Raw genomic sequence first — 18,057 nt, 5'->3', positions numbered from 1 at the left:
CTTATGCTCTCAGTCTACCCATAAAATTCTGGTAATTGTCCATGACCAGATCATTGCCTTCTATTATTGGCTGTGCCCACTTGGCTCCCGATTCTTTCAGCAAACTTAATGGAAAGGATACCCTTGCACAATCCATAGGGAATTCTGCAGTTTTCCATTAACAAATGACACTGACCAACGAAGGTTATCCTCTTGTCTATTTTTCCTCCAAAACTTCACAGACATTCTGACAAACCTTCATGAGAATGCAGCAAGTGTGACTTAAACTTCTGGAGGTACTGGGACCACTGGTTGCTGGTCATTCTGAGCTTGTTGCTGAACCAATTGAAGAAACAAGGCAGCTAAGTTTCTTGTTTCTATTTCCATCCCTGTTGATGCCAGAACAACGCTTCCACAATTTCATTGGGTGCTCATCAGTTGCTGATGTGTCAGTAGCTATCCCAGTGAATTTTCTTTTCCCTGGGAGTATGGGAATGAGTCTGTGAAGATTAATGTCAGGTGCAAACAACCACTTATAAATAGCTAACGTACGCAACTTTATAGTTTTTTCTACCTAAGTTACAACAACCTCCCCAGACTGCTTTCTTTTCCTGAGAATGACGAGATAAAATTTCAAGGATCTTGGGGGGAGGGTGGGTCTAGATTATGCCTCTTGCAGTGCAAGGATTCTAAGTTAGGCCCTTGTTTAACTCCTCCTTCTAGCCTAGCTGGCAATTTTCCAGCAATTCCTCCCTCTTCTCTCTATTACCATATAATTTTTCATAGTTTCTCAAAATAATTATCTTATGTGTGCTTACTAAACATTTTATTCATTAGGATGTACTGTTAGAGAATAGAGCTATTCATAGGCTTAAAATATACATTTGAATATCATAAAAAAGATATCAGAATATGTACAAAACATACAGACAAATGATGAAAATGAATCAGGTTGAACAAAAATTAAATTCAAATCTGAAGATTAATATATTAGATAAATTATATCAAATCAAAACATGTACTTAGAAATGGAATGATCATTCCATTATTGATTATATTCTTTATAAATTCAAAAAAATGTAAAAGATTTCTTAACAAACCACATTTTTAATTGGTCTTTAAATAATATCTAGCAGTTTGAAGAGAGGTAGCTAAAGCACTATGAAATGCAGAGTTCAAAATAGTACTATAATATGTGAGACCACTATGGAAGGCAATTTTTTAAAAAAGGAGATAAAAAAATGTAGCCTTGCCTTCGTAGTAGACACATGTTTCCTATATATGATTCTTTGGGAATTGATAATATTTGTTTTATATTATATTTGGATTCTCGATATTTAGATTTGTCTTAAAGGGTAGCCACTACTTAACAATATTTATTCCTGATTAAGTCTATGTTGATATCAAATATTTAATTCACTTACTGAGATGGATCATGGTGGCAAGCATTTGACTGTATAAACCTAACTCACCTATCCCAGACGTTTTTGGTGGTACTTGATAGCTGGTGAAGATATTGGATATGGTCCAGGGTTTGACCAAGATGACAGGACCTGGTGCTTGTGGGCCACTGAAGGGCTGAGTTTATGAGAGTAACTTTAGTGATTACAACCAGGAGCCCTAGCCTTTGGTTGCCAATTACATGTTCTCCATATTTATGGACCAGGGCCTTCTCAAAAGTAAGGGGGTAATATGTTGAGACCTGGAATATTCCATTGGTTGTTACAATGAGAAAGTGATATGATGTGTGGGTATAACAAGTGGTCTGGAAGATAGGAGGCCACAACATGCATCATCCTATTAGAAGTATTATAGAACAACAATAGTGATGAGATCGTGATATTGGTAGCCTTGGCTGAAACCTTATTAGATTGAAAGCCAACAGCTACATCATGCAGGGCTGGAGTTTGTGATTGGAATCTGCTTGATTAGGATGAATGATAAAGTATGATGAAATGACCTATCTATTAAACCAGGAATGAAGCACCTAATTCAGAGATCCCCAACCTTTCTAGGTTGGCTGCCCAGAGGGAAAGGAAAGGGGAAGCATGGGGCCATGTGCATGCACATGATGCAAACAGGAGCAGTCAAGTGTGTGTGGAGCTAGCGCCCATGTGGTGTTGGGGGTGGGGCTAGCACTCACACGATGCTGGGGTGGGGCTAGTGCCTGCATGATGCTGGGGATGGGGCTAGTGCACGTGAAGCTGGGGCAGGACTAGCACCTGAGTCACTCTCAGGGCAGTGCTAGAGCAAGTGGGGGGGGGGACTATGTGCATACACATGTGCTCACTGGCCAGCCATTCTCATGGCCCTGTGGCCAAGAGGCCATGGCTTGGTAGTGGGCCGCAGCCCACAGGCTGAGAACCCTGACGTAAATAGTATTCCTTTCCTGGCAAGAGTCAGTGGCATGTTCATACCTACCCCCAACTACATGGAAACTGCTCAAACACACACACACACACACACACACACACACACACACACACACACACACATCTGTACAGCTCTTTAGTCTTTATAGAAATAACTAAATGGAAAAGTTCTGTGAAGCAAGAGTTTAATTGGTGGAGGGCTTATTTCCTTTTAGATAAGTTCTTTGTATTACAAATTAAGTTCTTTGTGTTACAAATTTCTTCCAGTAGAGATTTTTAAAGCATCCATGGGTTTTTAACACTTTTTTCTTTCCAGATAATCATCATAACTTAGGTGTATTGTTTATTAAGTAAATATTTAATACCAAATGATTTGCTTAGAAACCACGAGGCAAGTTTACTAGGATTATAGAATGGGCTTTGTGGTTATAACCTTAAAATCCATCCAGTTGCCTCTGTCAAAATATTTATCCAGCAGTATGATTAATAATAATAGAAGATAGATTAAATTATCCTCAAATATATTATAAAGTATCATACAGACACAGATTCTAAATTAATATCTTAGCCATTCATGTACCATTCCAACAGGAAAACATACGTAGACATTTTAATTATGGATTAATTAAACTCTTTATTTTTTTCTTATTAGATGAGTTGGGAATTTCACTGACTTTAACTAGTGCTGACAACCTATTTAAATACTTCTGTACATGGACTGATTAACAGAGAAACAGATTTACAGACAGACAAAACATGTTTTACACTGTGCACTTCTTGAAATCTGATAAATATTTAAATTTTTTTACAATCAATATTTAGTAAAGTACAGTGCAATCATATTCACTAACTTTGTTATTTAATTTGAAATAAATATATATATTTTTAAAAAGCTAAATTTTTAAAGATATGACCAGACATAGCTCTTTGTTAAAACAGGAAAGTCTGTATAATAGCAGGCTAATTGTTTGCTCTCTTTCCCAACTTTTGGACATTTGTTTCTAGATTCACTAATTACTCGTTGTAATATAAGAATGGTCTGTCGCACTATTACAGAGTTATGAAAGTATTGGAGATGTAAGAGCCCTGGCTTGTATATTGTCTACATATATGTGGTGCTGACAATGGCTAAGACAACAAGAATATACATAAATCCCACAACCAGTCTTTCAAATCCTTTTAACTTCAGAGTTGAAAGAATGAGTAGCAAGAAGAGAGGGCATATGAGAGAGCAGTTAACTTCATTAAGATAGCATTTGCATTGCTTCTAAAATTAGATTAAGTTCAAATTTCAAGAATATAATAACATCATTTTAAGAAGAAGCTGGATAGGAGTCCTGAGGCTTGAAATCAAAGTCAAAAATAACAAAAAAAAGTTCTTTCAATATGTAAAAAACAAGAAAAAAGTGAAGGAAATGATTGGTCTATTAGTGGGTGAAAGTGGCAAGGAGGTGACAAGCAATGGGGAGAAAGCAGAACTATTTAACTCGTTTTTTGCATCTGTCTTTACACAAAAGGAAAAAGCAGACCAACCTATCAAAAATAGTGCCATAAAAAACAGAATAGAAACACAAGTTAAGATAGGCAAGAAAATGGTAAGTGAGCACCTGTCCAGCCCAGAGGAGTTCAAATCACCAGGACCAGATGGATTATATCCCAAGGTTCTCAAGGAACTGGCAGATGTAATATCGGAGCCACTGAACTATATTTTTCAAAGATCCTGGAACACAGGGGAACTACCAGAGGACTGGAAAAGAGCTGATGTAGTTCCCATCTTCAAAAAAGGAAAAAAAATGGATCCAGGAAATTACAGACCTATCAGCCTGACCTCAATACATGGGGAGATTCTGGAAAAAATAATCAAACAACGAATCAGCAAACACCTAGAGGCAAACAAAGTCATTACTAAAAGCCAACATGGGTTTGTCAAAAACAGATCATGCCAGACAAATCTTTGCATTCTTTGACCAAGTGACAAAATTAGTGGATCAGAGGAATGCTGTGGATATAATTTACTTGGACTTCAGTAAGGCATTTGATAAAGTAGATCACAACCTACTACTTGATAAGATAGAAAAATGTGGGTTAGACAGCATCACCACCAGATGGATCCGTAGCTGGCTGAACGGCCGTACTCAGTGTGTGGTCTTCAATGGAACCAAATCTACATGGAGGAAAGTGTGTAGTGGGCTGCCCCAGGGCTCTGTTCTGGGCCCAGTGCTCTTCAACATCTTCATCAATGATTTGGATGAGGGGATATATGGAGAACTCATCAAATTCGCAGATGACACCAAGATGGCAGGAATAGCCAACACTCCAGAAGACCGGCTTAAGATACAGGAGGATCTGGACAGACTTAAACACTGGGTGCTATCTAACAAAATGAAATTCAATGATGAAAAAAGTAAGGTTCTACATTTAGGCAAGAAAAATCAAATGTACAAGTATAATATAGGGGGTACCTTGCTCAATAGTAGTAACTGTGAGAGGGATCTCGGAGTCCTAATGGACAATCACTTAAATATGAGCCAGCAATGTGCTATAGCTGCCAAAAAAGCCAACACAGTATTTGGCTGCATTAACAGAGAGATAGAATCAAGATCACATGAAGTATTAATACCATTTTACAATGCCTTGGTAAGGCCACACTTGGAATACTGCATCCAGTTTTGATGTAAAAAGATGTTGAGACTCTAGAACAGTGATGACGAATCTTTTAGAGAATGAGTGCCCAAACTGCAACCCAAAACCCACTTATGCATCGTCGAGTGCCGGGTGGGTGTGGCCCATTGGCTGGGTGTGGCCAGCTGGGTGGGTGTGGCCCATTGGGTGGGCATGGCTGCAGTGGTAACAGCAGACTGGGTGGGACTAAAAAGTTCAATCAATCAATTCCAACTTTGCAAGATCTTTTTTTTCCCCGTGAGAAGTTGAAATTAACTGATTGATTGAACCTCTTTTTTTTGTTTTGCAGAGGCCTAAAGCGAAAAGGTTTTATAAAACCCAGCTGAAAGCCTAGGACTGGGGCGACAGTGTGCATGCCCACAGAGAGGGCTCTGCATGCTGCTTCTGGTACCCGTGCCATAGGTTCACCACCACTGCTCTAGAAAGAGTACAGAAAAGATCAACAGAGATGATTAGGGGACTGGAGGCTAAAATATATAAGGAATGGTTGCTGGAATTGGGTATGTCTAGTTTAATGAAGAGAAGGACGAGGGGGAACATAATAGCAGTGTTCCAATATCTCAGGGGCTGCCACAAAGAAGAGGGAGTCAAACTATTTTCCAAAGCGCCTGAAGGCAGGACAAGAAGCAACAGATGGAAACTAATCAAGAAGAGAAACAACCTAGAACTAAGGAGAAACTTCCTGACAGTTAGAACAATTAACCAGTGGAACATCCTGCCTCCAGAAGCAGTGAATGCTCCAACACTGGAAGTTTTTAAGAAGAGACTGGACAGCCATTTGTCTGAAATGGTATAGGGTTTCCTGCCTGAGCAGGGGGTTGGACTAAATGACCTCCAAGGTCCCTTCCAACTTTATTACTATTACTATTATTATTATTATGGATCATCGCACAGTCAGCCAGATGTTCAGACTGGATTTGGCATTTTGTCTACCTATCGAGTCCTTACCCAGGACCTGGGATAGGCAGATGTGGATGTTTGATGGTATTACAGATATCGTCGCAGGATGGAAGCAGTTCCTAATAAGGCCGCCTTTTGCAATTGACTAATAGCGAATTTGTCAATGCCAATGGTGTTCAAGTGGTGCTCCAGTTGTTTTGGGATTGCACCCAAGGAGCCTATGACTATTGGTACTACCCTTGCTTGCTTTTGCCACAGTCTTTCTATTTCTATTTGTAGGTCTTTGTATTTTGTTATCTTCTCCAGTTCTTTCTCTTCTATTCTGCTGTCTCCAGGCACTGCCACGTCCACTATCCAGACTTTTTTGTCTTTCTTATCGACAATTGTTAAGTCTGGGGTGTTATGTTGCAGGTGCTTGTCTGTTTGAATTCTGAAGTCCCAGAGCAGTTTAATTTTATCATTTTCTATGACTTTCTCTATTTTATGATCCCACCAGTTTTTGCTTACAGGCAAATGATATTTTTTGCAGATCTTCCAATGCACCATTGTTGCTACTTTGTCATGCCGCTGCTTGTAATCAGTCTGTGCAATCTTCTTGCAACAGCTTACCAAGTGGTCCACTGTTTCTTCAGCTTCTTTGCATAGGCGGCACTTACTGTCTGTTGCTGTCTTCTCAATTTTGACTTTGTATGCATTTGTCCTTAAGGCTTGGTCTTGTGCAGCCAGAATTAGTCCCTCGGTCTCTTTCTTCAATTTTCCTGCTCTTAGCCATTGCCAGGTTTTATTATTATCTGCTTTCCCAGCTATTTTTTTCATGTATTGGCCATGTAGTGCTTTGTCTTCCCATGCCTCTATTCTGTTCTTCATTTGGTCTTTCTTGTAGGCCAGTTTGGTCTCTCCAGTAGTTAGTAAGCCTTCCTGATATACTAATTTCAGTGCATCTTCATCATTGTTCTTCAGATATTCTTCCAAAGCCATTTTTTCTTCTTCAACCATCTGATGTACTTGTAGCATTCCACGCCCACCTATTTGCCTTGGTAGATAAAGTCTATCAATGTCACTGCGTGGATGAAGGGCATGATTCATTGTCATTATTTTTCTGGTCTGCCTATCCATTGCTTTTAGTTCTGCTTGAGTCCAGTCCACTATTCCAGCTGTGTACCTAATGACTGGGATTGCCCAGGTGTTGATTGCCTTTATGGTATTTCCTCCATTGAGTTTGGATTTTAAGATCTTCTTCACTCTCTTGATGTATTCACCTCTAATCTTTTTCTTGACTTCAGTGTGCTTGATGTTGTCAGCTTGAAGATACCCAAGTATTTGTAGTACTCTTCCTCATCCAGACTCTTAATGTTATTTTCGTGGGGCATCTTGATTCCTTCAGTTTTCACTATTTTTCCTTGTTTGATAGTAAGTGTGGCACATTTGTCCAAGCCAAACTCCATTACAATATCTTGGCTATATATACGGACAGTGTTGAGCAGCGATTCTATTTCAGATGATGTTTTTCCATACAGCTTCAGATCATCCATGTAAAGGAGGTGGGATAGTCTGGCAGATGTTTTTGATGTTTGATAGCCATGTCCTGAGTTATTCAGTATTGTTGACAGAGGAAACAGTGCAATAACAAATAGTAATGGTGATAATGAATCTCCTTGAAATATCCCTCTCTTGATATTAACCTCTCCCAGCTTCTCACCATTGATCTGCAACTGTGTCTTCCATTGTGCCATCGATCTTTGCACAAATTTTCTGATGTTTCTACTGACTCCTGTTATTTCTAGGCACTTTATTATCCAATCATGTGGCAGAGAGTCAAATGCCTTTTTGTAGTCAATCCATGCCACATTCAGGTTGGTCTTCCTTCTCTTGCAGTTTTCCAAGATCATTTTGTCTATTAGGAGTTGATCTTTTGTTCCTCTGCTATTGGGGCGGTTTCCTTTCTGCTCAGGTGGAAAGAGATTGTTTTCAACTAGATGCTGTTGTACTGCATCAGCTACCACACCAGTTAGTAATTTGAAAGTTGTTGGTAAGCAGGTAATTGGCCTGTAGTTACCTGGTGTTGCCCCTTTTGCTGGATTTTTCATTATTAGGTAGGTTTTCCCAGTTGTTAGCCACTTTTCAATTTCTCCTCCTTGTAGTATATTGTTGAACTGTTTGGCAATGAGTGGGTGTATAACAGTTAGATGTTTCAACCAAAACCCATGCAGTTCATCTTCACCTGGTGCTGACCAATTTTTGATTTTCTTTGCTCTTTTTTCTACCATTTTTGTTGTTATTACTAGTTCTTTCATTTCAACTTCTGTTTTATTTGCATCCACCTCTTTTAACCAAGCCGCATCCTTGTTGTATTTCTTTGGGTTATCCCATATCTGCTTCCAGAACTGCACTGTTTCTTTCTTGTCAGGTACTGACTGATTCCTTGCAGTTTCTCCATTGATGGATTGGTAGAAACGTTTCTGATTGGATTGAAATTGGAGGTTCTGCCTATAGTTTGCAATTCGAGCTTCATATCTACTGATTTTCCTGGCTATAGCTGTTATTTGTTGCTTTATTATTTCCAGTGCTTCCTTGATCTTCCTTGTTTCTAAGTGGTATTTCTTGATTAGGTATTCTTTGGTCTTCTTGTTCTTCAGCTTCTTTTCTTTCATCTGTTCTAGCTTGCTTGCATGTGATCTTAACTTGCTGATCTTATTTTCTAGTCTAACCTTCCATTTTTGTGGTGCACTGTTTGTTTGTTTTTCTTTTTGTTGATTTTGCATCCCAGGTATTCTGTTATAACTGCAGCTGTGCTGTACATTAGTTGGTTTGTTTCTTGCAGTGAATTGGTGCTTATACTTGATATTGCAGTATTTGCATCTTTTAATGCTTGTGCTAGCTGTTTCTTTGGAACAAGCTTCAATGCAGGTAGCCTTATTCTGTTGTTTTTGTGCTGTTCTAGATGCTCAGTTATTCTTTGTTTCAATTCTTTTATTTCTTTAGTTAGAGGGTTTTGTTCTTCCTGAGGTAGAGGTGCCTGGTTTCCAAATGAGAACAGTTGTATATCTCTGCTAGATTCCTTCACTGCCAACTCCCCCTGGTTTGCCTCTACATTCTGAATTACTTCTGGTAAGGCTTTGATTTCTTTGCCCTGGGTAAACCTTTGCAGTTCGTCCAATTCTGTTTCTGTGAATATTTTGTTTCGTGTTATAAATCGGCGTTGATCTGCTAGTCTCTGTTCTATTATTTCTGATTCTGGATGTTGTTCTTTCCAGAACTGGTGCATTTGTTTTAGATATCCTCTTCTTGCTGGACTTGATCTGTAGTAACAGATCATTATTTCTTTGTTTTCCATCACTGTGTATCTGCGACGGGTAAACACCTTTTCTTCCAGTAGTTCTGCAGCTGCTGGCCCTGGTTGCTCAGCCAACAGTCCTGAGTCCTGTAACCCATTTTTCACCAGATATCCAGGAACTCCAATATCTAGTGTGGACCTTGTTAACCCGGGCGACGTCCGAGCCGGTATGGCATTCTGAAATTTACGTCTCACCATATTTTTTATGGGAGAGACACTCTTTGTCTGACTCCTCTGATGAGACCTGTCCAGTATGGTTGAACCTCTGGCATAGCTCTCATCTTCCTCAGAGTACACAAGCCCCACAATCACGTCAAGGTAGTGCCTCACTGGGGGATTATTATTATTATTATTATTATTATTATTATTATTATTACTTGTAACTTCTACTCAGGTATTAAAAATGCAGTAATATGATCTGAATTCTCCTGGAGTATTCCCATTGTTGACCTTTCACCATCCACCTAAATTAAACCAATAGGAAAGTTATGCATAGTGTAACTGAACTTCAAAACCTAGATTTCTAGAAGCCCACATCTGGCCAGAAGTATCACTGATTAATAGCTGTCCACCAAAAAAGGGCAGGGGTAATACAGCCAGTCTGTTCTAATGGTTAAGGCGCCAGACTAGAAACCAGGAGACTGTGAGTTCTAAGCCTGCCTTGGGCATGAAAGCCATCTGGGTGACTTTGAACCAGTCACTTTCTCGCAGCCCAACCCACATCACAAGATGTTATGGGGAAAATAGGAGAACGGAGAATGTTTGCTACCTTGTGTTTGAGTTCATTGTCATTTGACAAAGTGTTTCAAGCTTGACCCTTCTTAGTCTTATTATAAATAAAGGGGGTGGGGAGGGGGTAGGCTCATTCAGACTTGCAAGATTCTATTATCGCAATCCCATAATAAAAATAGTATGAATATTCATAACTTTAGTTTCCTAGTCTGATCTATCTCAAAGAGCTGACAACACGCAAGTTAAGCGAACTTTTAATGTTCATTTTCTAATGAAAATGTAAACTGCGGTATTAAGGATACATTGATATTATTGCAGACCTTTCAAAGGTTTAAAGTATCATTTGGGTATTCTTATTAAAAGATTAAATAAAGTAGCTTTTATAGGCTTTGGGTTAATGTTTTAGCATACATAAATTGTTTCCTTACTAGTGACATTTAGTAGCCTCTGTAGTTATTCCACTATCAATATTTCTTAACAACACTACTGAAGACATACTTATATCATTTTAACAATTAACAGACATATGGTATCATTATGGCCTTAGAGAATGGCCTTAGATGCCTGTAGGCCAGCACTAGAAAAACTTTAGACTGTATTCTAGGCTACATTGCAAGAATGTATTTTAAGGCCTATCAGCTTCAAAGCACATGATTGAGTACAGGGTGTGATCACTTGATTGATCATATTTACAGTAAAAAGATTGCATACAAGGCTTCATTTGTTCTATGCTATTCATTAGGGGCGTGGGCAATCTAGGGAGAAAAAAAAATACTCCAACAACTTTAACTCCAACTGCCTTAGGCATAAAAGCTGGCTGGGTGATCTTGGACCAGTCACTCTCTCAGCCTAAATCCACTCACAGGGTTGTTGTTGTAAGGAAAATAAGAGAAAGTAGCATTAGATTTGTTAACATCCTTGAGTTATTTATATATAGAATAGCTGTGATTAAAAAAAAAACAAAACCCCAAATTAGTGATTTCTTACTATTTACCTTTTACTGTGGACATTTCCTCTCCTATTTCCTACCAGTGAGTTGAGGAATGAAATTAAGGTGGTGGATGAGAGGGAGGGAAAGGGGAGAAAGAGAAAGTGAGGCTTTCCTCACATTTCCCTTCCAATTGTTGTCCTTTTATGTTGTTGTCACTGTTTTGTATGAAAGTATATGCAACCTTCTAAGGACAATCCAATGAGACCTGGCTCAGCAAATAGATATATTTTTTAATGAAATTTATCTGACCACCTGAAAACAACTCAATTTAGGCTTCTTACACAATATAATCTTAAAATCAAAAGAAAAGAAATATAGTGGTAATTAAGAATAATTTGTTATTATTCTCATTATAATTATAGAATTCTTAAAAAATGGCATCACTGTACCTAGTGTAATAATGTTTTGATCTGCTTCTGGAAAACCATGTACATGGGGGTGTAATGTATTGCCACAACTGTTTTAAATCACTTGCTTAATGTCTGACCTACATTGCTGAATTGTTTAACAGTTGCTGTTACTGAAAGCCAGATTGGCTGTCTCTAAGCTGATAATGAGATTTGGGGCAGGAAACTGTTACTTTAAACCTATTGGTTGCCACCTAGAGGCTAACTGTATAAATAGCTGTGCAGCAGCCTTTAGGGCTGCTTCTATTCTGAGTTAATAAACTTGTTGCTGTTTCAACACTCTGCCTCATTCAATGCCTAAAGAACCGAATATATAACAGGGGGGGGGGATTTAATCTTTGTAGTCAAGCTATTCCAGAGGAAAGAAGCTGTTACAAAGAACATTCACCACTTCAAGTCCCAGTAGATGGGGACTCTTATCAGGCATTCCCTAGTTTCCGGGATTGAACTAAGAGAAAGGTAGTTCTTAAGATACCCAGGAGCTGAACCATATAAGGCTTTATAAAATGTAATAGTATTTTGAATTACATTCCGAAACTTACTGGTAACCAGTGTGGCTAATGTAGCAGAGGTACAGTACCATGGCTGACCACTAAATACTATACAGTATATACTGCTCCAAAAAATAAAGGGAACACACCCTATAGGATTTCTTATAGAATTTGTTCCCTTTATTTTTTTGAGCAATATATATTTAGGTAACCATTCTAAATGTGCTGATTTTTATAGATCTTCAAGGGTGGCACATGTAAATTGCAGTAATCTAATCAAGAAAAGACTTAGAAATGAGTGACTATTTGCAGTGCATCGGGTTATACCATTTTTATGCCCCAGTGAAAACTGGGTTAATGCTGATCCAAATGCTTTTTGAGCAGAAGCCATGAGTTCAGGAGGACTCTCAGATTGTGAGCCTGTTGTTTCTGAAGATCACAGCCCAATGAACAGCCAAATATGTTTATAGTCTTACCAGGTGACTTCTGAATGAAGTGTCATTCTGTTGACTGATTCTTGTTTAATTTGAGTTTGATTGTTTTTTTCCCCATACTCTGACAGCCTCCAGACAATGGATTAAGGTTTCTGCCACATCTCCCAAAGTGATGGAAATCTGGAATGGAGATGTACACTTTAAGTATTATCTTCATATTAATGCTACTTTATCCCAAACTGGCAAATATCTTGTCCCAGTGATTTTATGTAGATGTTGAAGGACTTAAGTCTGAGACATTCCACACAAAGTACCTGGATGTCTGGTTAAGCCTGACCACTACTGTCTGGACTCACTTGCTCAAGAAGAAATGGAACCACCATAATATCATGCCTTTAACTTCCAACTTCAGAAGATATCCAGAAGGAAATTGCAATCAATAATATTGAAAGCTCCTGAAAGATGTGAGCATATTGTTGTGCCACTTCTATTTCACTCTCATAAAAGATCATACAGATCACCAAAGTTCCATATAATCTATATCAGGGGTGTCAAACTGCTGGCCTGCAGGCCGGATGTGTCATGTTGAAACCATGCCCACCCCAGTTCCAGCAATGGAGGAAAAGTCGCAATCTATATCCTCCAGAGCCTTTTATGTTGCAATACTCCACTTTCTCAGTAACTATCATTTTCTCAGTTTCCCCCGAGAGAGAAAGTTTGATATGATAATATGACAATAGCTCTCCAGTTTTTTTGGATTTAGACCTGGCCTCTTAACTGGGTGAACCAACGCTTCTTTAAAGTCCTCTGACATCTTCCCATCTCTCCTCTCAGAAAGGCAGTGATTGCAGCTTGGATCCAAACTATTCCCTTTACACCTCTAAAATTTGGCACACCTTATTTATCACCTTAATGCTAAAACTTTGTAATTACAATTGATTATTCTGTCTTCTGAACATTGTTTGAAAATTCAGCTAATAATTTTTGTATGTTGTGCAGTTTTTTTCTGCAGCTTTTTCATAGTCTGTTTCTAAATGCCTTGGTTCTTTCTGTTGTTAGATTCTTATGGTATGGTAAGAAAATTAAACAATACCTGAAGTCTGTTTACAAATAATTTTGGTCCTTCCAAAATCCTCAGAAAATTTCATGTAGACAAAAGGGATAATCATATCAAGGATGGGGCTTAAAAAGGCGAAAGAAGAACCTGACGTTTTGCTTACATACACATCTAACATGGCAGGTATAATTTTGGCAAGTGACTAAAAATGACATAAATGAATGAAAGCAGCCCAAGTCTGAACTCTCCACCTGTTCCTCTTTAATTAGCATTAATGTACTGCAGAGAAAGATTGTGAAAAAATGAGTTTCCATTCAGAACAGCAACTGCCTTGAATGTGAATGGCAAATCACCTATCTGAAAATTCTTAAAAACTCAGCATGCAATATTTCCTATGAAGCTTAGTCACTATGACTATAGCCAAAGGTATGCTGGAGCAAGCATCAAATAATTTGGAAATGGCAAAGGCAAAAGGGCTGCTTTATTTGTGTTTTTCCAGCTTGGCTGGAAAGCTGACTTGTTCATAAAACAATAGGCTATGCTTTAGTGAACAGCAGCCTAAACAAGAAGTAAAGTCTTTCTATTAGAGTTGTCAAATTACCTAGTAATATTTTTTTTAAAAAAAAAACAAATAAAAAACCTGAGAGTACAGGTAAACAAATCCCTCCCCCTTCCTCTATGCAATTGAGGAGACTGTGTGTCTGGAAAACAGTACACATGCTATGCTCTTAATATTATTTAGAACGATCCAAATTACCTGAAGCAAATTGTAAATAGTATATACATGCGTTGTTCTTATTAAATCCCCACTGGCCAAATAAGCAAGACTTCCTAAATAGCAAATCCTGTTTCTACTTAAAAGAAGGAGTGAGGATGGGGATAATATGAGATTTATCACCTGAATTAAAAGAAGAAGAAGAAAGAAACTGTATTATTTATACTCCTGTGCATTTTTGGAATGTAAAAAGCTGTTGTTCAAATTTCAGTTTTGAAAAGCCGGTGAACAAGAGAAAGAGTATTTCTGGCCACACAATGAGTTCATCATAGAAGAATCACAATGGAAAGTATTATGAGACAGTGTATTTCCAAAAATATTCATGAATTTTGCTTCAATGTGTTTATGTTTATAGCTAAGCTAATATTGGTTGATTTTCACCATTTTCTATTGCATTTTAAATCTGGGCAGATTGCAGATATGTACCAATATATATACATATGCATAAACTCCAACCTGAAGGGAAGGAAGTGGCCTACTCTCTGGTTCTGGAAGACTTCAATATTGATGATTGCCCAGGCAGAGGGTTCAGGATTCCATGCCTGTGCCCACAAAACTGTCTAATGGATGTATGGTCCCACACATATAGCAAAGCACACACTGGATTAAATATTCTGTTTTTATAGAACTGATGATCTATGAATGGATGAGTCCTTTGTAACCTTATTGCCACAGACATGCTTTCTAGGTATTTTAAACTGGCAGTTTTTACAACCTATTGCAAGGGGAGAGGACTTGTTAAAAGAGTCCATCCTGAGCTTGTGAAGGGCCCAGATGGTTTTTTTGAATACACATGTACAATTGTTTTACCTCATCTTAATAGTTTAGCTTTATTTACTGAGATACACCAGCTATTGAAAGGACACATAATTCAGAGAGAGAAAGAGAGAGAGACAGTGCAGTCAGTAAAGATGCTATAAAATGTGAGCAATTAAGGAGAAAAAAATTAAAGTTCACAAGGATCTGAGAAAGCTTAACATTAAAGATTAATATTATGGTGTAAAATGACATGTGGAGATAATTAATATTTGATAATTGGAGAGCTAAATGGTTACCTCCCCAATGGCAATAGTAATTGCACAAAACATGGCTACTTTTCAAATAGTTCTGCAGATTCATCAGTCTAAAGGAGGTGAGTTCATGAGTTTTATAGCAAGGGTATATTAAGTGTAAGTGCCAAGCTGTGTAAAAAAAGAATCACAGTAAGACACAGGGAACAGATTTGATATCCCCCACTGGCAAGGACATAATTTTCTTTTGGATTAGAATGTTGTATCTCCCTTCTATTAACATAGATAGAAGAGACCAATTAATGGGATAAGCCTGCTCAGTATGGTACACAAGATGTTCATTAAATAATTAACTAAAATGAATGGCTTCCTGTTTAGACCAACCTCATAACAGAGATCCAATTGCTGTGAAGATTGTTGTCAAAGAGTTTCAATTTGAAGTTAGATCTGTTGAACCATAATGAGACCAAATATTGGCTTGAAGGCCATAACATTTAAGATCTAGTTCAATGCCTCCCTCCCTGCAAGCTGACTGGAAATATCCTGTATGTTGGCAATATTGTTGAAGCCAATGTTTGTAACATGGGAATGGCACAGGCAGATGACAGCATGATTCCTATAATCGTAGAATCATAGTGTCTAAAACAGACATTTAAAGCATTGAATCCAATCCCCTTCTCAATTCAGGAACCTGAATTAAAACATCTCAGATAAATGTGTCCAAGCAGAAGCTAACCATCTATTATCTCTCTGGTTCCACTGTAAAGCTGTTCATTAATAGAATGTTTTTATCCTAACATTTAGCCCAAATCCATCTTCTTATAACTTAAGTCATAATGTTTTACTTTTATTTATTATTTATATGTGTGGGTGGGTGTCTATGGTTTTACTTCTTTTAATATTATAAGCTGCCCAGAGTCACAAGGGAGTAGGCAGTTAATGAATTTAATAAATAAATAAAATTAATATATAAACATAATCACACATACATTCATGTAACTTTAAAACAGTATTATATTATTGAACACAATGTGATAAATATTCATCCAATGAGAAACTGCTGCTTTGAAATACTGAAAGCAGACTGAATAGTCTTAAAGACAGAGTACATTTTAAAGGAACAGCACATCTGCAATGAGTTGCTTACTCCTAGATCTGGAGTTCTTGACTTTCTATGTGTATGAAAAAAGAGAGGGTCAAATTCCCCTTTTCAGAAAAACTTAGCAATTCCACCATCACTGGGCTCTAAGATGGTCTACTTTCTAGAGATGTATAGAATGCATAAGTATCAGCTTTGTTTAGTCTCTGTGACCTCTCTGTGGTAGATCTGCCAAGGAGTCAAACTTTCAATATATTATACTATCCCACAATATCTATACATGCATTGAAGTGTCCTTTACCTGGATGACCATCTGTTTTATCTTCCAAAATCATAAATCTGCTAGCTTAGGTGAAAGCTGACAAAGTCCCTGGAGTTGATTAAGAATCAGGAGTCAGGTATCATTTTTTTTCTAATTTTATTAAAAGGCTTAAGAATTCAGGAGCTGCAGTAGACTTCATGAGATACATAAAATAGCTAGATTGAGGTACAATAGATTTTAAATTGGATGACAAATGTGCCATTGCTTTTCATTCAATCAGTAAAATACCTGACATACAAATAACTCAATATTAACATTTATCTTTTTTAAAAAATGTATCAGAGCAAATCTGTTAATAACTTGCGTTTACATTTAGTAAGGAAAATAAGTAACCTACACATCAGGCTATACTGAAAGATGCAGGACACAAGAGATTGGGGGGAAAAATACTGGTTTGAGAGCAAGGAGATTTCTAAGTAAGATGTTCCAGCATTGATCACAGGCACGTACACAAATGCACCTCCATACTCTCCATTTCAATTTATGTAGCATTTATTGGCCTTAATAAAGTGGATTTTTAATTCCATTTCCAGGGAAATTACTTTCTTTTTTACAAACACAGATAGATATTTATTTCTGCAATTATATGAAACTAAAGACTTGCATATAAGGTATTATCAGCAGAAGACTCTCATAAACTGTGTTCCAACATCAAATAGGAGACTTTGGCTCCCTTGCTGTTTAGATTTTATATTAACTTTCTTGCTAAGCAAATACATGAAATTGATCTCCGTCTCCTAAGAAAGACAAATGGCTTCCAATCTTGCTATATATGATTTTTATTTCAATCTCAAAATGGTCTCAGGTAAACACTGAGAACCCTATTTCAGTTCTGATCTGATAATTACATATAGAATAATGATCAGAAAAATAGATTTTTTTTTAAAAAAAGAAGATCTAGCTTAAGAAGCTGGGAAATTCAGGATAACATAATTGTATTTTAAATATCTAGACAAGGATTTTCATTCTTTGTGCAAGAAGACAGTTTACTTTGAATACCCAATATAGGTAGTACAAAGACGTGCTACAGCAGGTATTAAGTACTTCCACTCAAAAGGAGATGTTATTCCCACTGCAAAGAATAACCAGAGCTCAAGCTGCTTAGAATCATAAGATTGGAAAGATGCTAGAAGCTTTCTAGTCCAGCTCCTGCCCAGTGAAAACATCTTCATACCATCCTAAACAATGCCTGAAAACTCTCAGTGATGGAAACTTTGCAACTTCAGGGAACAAACTGTTCCACTGCTTAACAACTCTTACGGTCAGCAAAATCTATGTCTTTTTTTATCCACATTTTTTTTATCCCTTCTTTAGTTTTGCTTTGTTCTTGTATATTTTTTTTCCTTTCATTGGTGTTTGTGAATAAAAAAAAAATATTTAAAAAAATTCTTATTGTCAGGAAATTCATCCTTATCTCAAGATTGGATCTACATTTGTAAAGTTTCAGCCCACTGGTTGCTATTCTACCTCAG

Source organism: Crotalus tigris, unplaced genomic scaffold, assembly GCF_016545835.1.
Source record: "Crotalus tigris isolate CLP2741 ecotype Arizona unplaced genomic scaffold, ASM1654583v1 scf7180000017659.2616968, whole genome shotgun sequence".
NCBI classification, from domain to species: Eukaryota; Metazoa; Chordata; class Lepidosauria; order Squamata; family Viperidae; genus Crotalus; species Crotalus tigris.
This window is presented reverse-complemented; position numbering follows the sequence as displayed.